This window comes from Amphimedon queenslandica, unplaced genomic scaffold (assembly GCF_000090795.2).
Source record: "Amphimedon queenslandica unplaced genomic scaffold, v1.1 AMPQUscaffold_13342, whole genome shotgun sequence".
In the NCBI taxonomy this organism is placed as follows: Eukaryota; Metazoa; Porifera; class Demospongiae; order Haplosclerida; family Niphatidae; genus Amphimedon; species Amphimedon queenslandica.
The window spans coordinates 149,207-153,190 of NW_003546422.1; positions in this window are offsets into that span (position 1 = coordinate 149,207).

Here is a 3,984-nt window from a genome sequence, read left to right on the forward strand (position 1 = left end):
TATGTTATGACAGAAAAGGGAAGGCTTTTCTTCCTCAGACGCGCGTTGGGTCTGATTGTTATGTAAACTAAAATATGCATAGAGAGAGAACGGTATAGACAGTTAAATATGTTAAGTTTAATTTACAAAACACGGGCGTATCTAGGAACTGGAGAAGGGGGATGCTGAGGGCGCGCGAAGCACGCCGCGATTTTGCCCACACCCACTTTTACGGCGGTAAAACGGCCTTTTCCTGCATTTTTGTCACTTACGGGGTGGGGCCAAGATCATTTCAATTAGCATACTGCTATGTTACTGGTACTTCTGATTGCTCCTTAAAGCACTGGAAACTGCTGAAATCATGATAAGGGGGCTAAATAACTTTGTTACGAGGCTTGGTAGTGATGCAAGAATCCAGGACTTCAGTAATTTTTTCTGAGCCCAGCCCTGAGGGGGGTGTTCAAGCCCCCTCAGCCCCCCCTAAATACGCCTCTGATAACATAAAAAATTAAAAAAAACAAGGCTAAGTAGGATTCCAAATGACCAACGAAAATATGAGATGAAAATCCTAATCGTGATACAAATTTTACTCTACATTGTACTTTTAATGTTGTTATGTAAGAATTACAGATCACTTTGCAATGTAAAATAGAATTTGCATCACAAGTAGGATTATGATTTCATATTTTCGTTGGTCGTTTGCAATCCTACTTAACCTTGTTTTTTTAAATTTTTTTATGTTCTTGTATGTGTTGATTTTTTTAATATTCATAATATTTCTTTAGTTGCCATTGTGATGCTTGTTAATTTTACACAAACAATAATTTTCTTTATTATTATTACCATTGTTATGAATTTACATCATATATGACAGACAGCATTGCATAGAGATGCTGAAGGAGTATCAACTATCGTGATGACAAGTGAAATTAATACTAGTCTTGACACAAGTCCTTGTTCAAGAAGCTGTGAGCTGAGAGTGTCCATCTTCCCTACAATGTTGCAGCTATTTCTGTTCTTCCAGGCTGTTGTCATTCATATTATCATTGCATATCATAACATTAATTAATTGTTTGTTTTTTTAAACAAAATCACACACTTGATAAAACAGTAACATGTAAGATTAATACCTTCTTTTAGCTGGAAACCTCCAGTAAAGTATTGCAGTAGTTGATTCTAAGCATAGCTTAGTGAAAAAATAAATTCCTTCAAGAGATGCAGATCTGAGCATGCGTGACCAAACCCAAATTTTGGAGCACATGCTTCTTTAATTAACAAAATGGCGGCATGCAGCTAAGATGGCTTTATGCAGCAGTGACAGTATCACTTTTTCCTTACTTGAAGAATGATCTGATGGGACATGGACCTGCGCATAGACTATTGGAGTAGATTGGTGTGAGAATTATCCTTGTAGCACCAATTGATACTGAGATACCCACTGACAACTGGATTGACAGGACTTCTGACTTAATGATGATGAAGATGAAAGAAGGTGTCTAAACAAAACGGCTGGTTTGCCGACTTTTGACTTTTCTTTTAGACAAGGTCTAGAGCCAAGCTATGGGTACCAATGGAGTCCTCTGGTCAAGATAACGTCCTCTATAAAGTCTGGTAAGCATAGGAGCTCGTTTTCCTAGTATAGCAAGGCTGCAAAAGTTGTGGCAGCCATTTTGTTTGGGGGTGATTCCTGCTTTGTGACGCTACCGCGTTACAAATACTGTCTAAGGCATTTGAATTTACAAAATTACATAAACCATGCCAAAATTGTAGTATATCACATGCACAGATGATGTTTCAAATCCATACCATTATAGTGGGAAATATTTGAGGAAATTAAATTTAGTGAATTGGTAAGTTTTGGTGATTAGCGCATTTTAATTTGACAACTTTGTGACCGCATATCATTGAGCATGGGTATAATGGCGAGAAATGGATTTGATTTGGCCAATGGATTTCATAATGTCAAATTCACTCAATTTAAAAGTTTTCTGTTATACGGTATGTTTAATAAAAACATGCATATACTCACATCTGGGTGTGGCTTCTAAAGCCAAGGCCTAGCACTTCACATTAGATTCTAGACATGCATCAACTAATGTACTTTAATAAATGTAACCATCATTGCAGCGCCATTAAAAGTGCGCAATTCAACCAGATTTATGCTGAATAATAGTTATAGCACATTTCGGTACCTGTAGCTTGTACTGTATAATTCATAGAGCTCTTGCACAAATGTAATCAAGTTATGAATGCCCGAGCCATGGTGGATTTGGGGGAATGGAGAAAAAAGTCTGAATAAATTTTGCAGTTCAAATTACAGGCTAGATGGTGAAAAACTCTTTAATAAACTACAACCAAGTATCATTTCTCAACAATACAAAATCCCACTTTGTTTCTGTATCTTCATTCCTTTTGTGTACATTCTTGCCATTTAACGTGGCAGACAGTCATAGCTGCACTCTTCCTCATTAATTAAATTTGTACAAGAGCCTTATAGGCTGTCTGAGCTCAACCCCTTGTTGTTATTAGTCACACTGCTAGCACTGTATTGTGCTATAACCAGTTTATGTTATACACTTACATGTACATGGGTGCATTGAAGCAGAACTGCCAAGAACTGGAAGTCTCAATGCATGAGGTATGCTGCTGAAAACCCAGAACAGTACCTCTGAATAGTGTGCTGGACTATTAAATTTTTTATTTTTAATTTAAATTTTAAATTATTAATTATTAGTATTAGTTCAATAGCACTGGGTGCGGTTTATCAGAGCTAGCTCGAACTCGAAGTAGAAGCCGTAGTTGAAGCTGATGATGCAGAGCTTGAATGAGCTTTGTTGTATGTCATGGTGGCAGTTTTAGCCTTTCCAATAACCTCTTTCATTGGCTCATATCTGTGACATGGCTCAGGATTTGCCAATTTCATTTGAATGATAATTGATAATGTGCCATCTAACTTAAGACTCGGCCTAAATCCAGTTTTGTTCTTTGTAATGAGGCTAAAAACCCTCTCCTCTTCAGCATTAGAATGTGGAATTACCAACACTAGTAGTGTGACTTTCGCTAGTCTGCCATACAAGAAGGAGCCATCTGAGCTTCTCATTGTGCTGATATGGCTCCAAATTATAACCATCCTGAAGTACCTTCTTATGTCTCCCCCATCATCTTGTTGTGACACTATTGCAGAATCCCATACCCTGTCAGGAATATCATTCCTTTCAAGTAGCTGAAAAGATGTAAAGTCTTCAGAGAGGCTGAAAAGCTCAGATGGAGAAGAAAAATTTAACAGGGTAGGGTACCTATAAAAGAATTAATAAATATTTATCAAGAAATAGCTGAAACATACCTATTAAGAAAATGCTCTACTTGTGAAAAAATAGCTGTTTCTCTTGTATCAAAGTTCAAAAACTGAGCACTTAGAAGAGTTTCATCATGAAGTGGAAGGTTGGATATTGCATATTTTGCTGCTCTTTAATAGAATTGATACACAGCATTGTAGAACATCTTCACTTGTCTATCTGAGATGTCACCTCATCATGAAGCTTCCGCAATAGTGACCGTGTAACCAAACCAATGTGTAATGCATTATCTGGATGATATATATGGAATCAAAGTAAGGTATAGGATACAAACACATGAATGCATACCATCCAGTTGGTTCTTTCTCTCTTCATAGGCAACAGCAGTCATGTCATCAGCCTCCTTTATAACTCTAACACTGACAAACTTTCCAAACAGTGTTTTAAGGAAGTTATGGAGCCTGTAAGACATAATATGTACAATTGGATCTTCATGTTGTAGAAGCAGATTCAATCGAACAAATGGTTGCAAGGCAGCTTGATAGAAAAATAGATAGCCCTCAGTCATTGGGTCTGAATAACACCTATGTAACCGTTGAAATCTGTTGTTGCTCTCATCATCTATACAATAAGCATCACTAAAAACAAATTACAGATATGAATTACCTTGTGAAAGGAAATAAGACTTGAGTACATCATACAGAGAAAG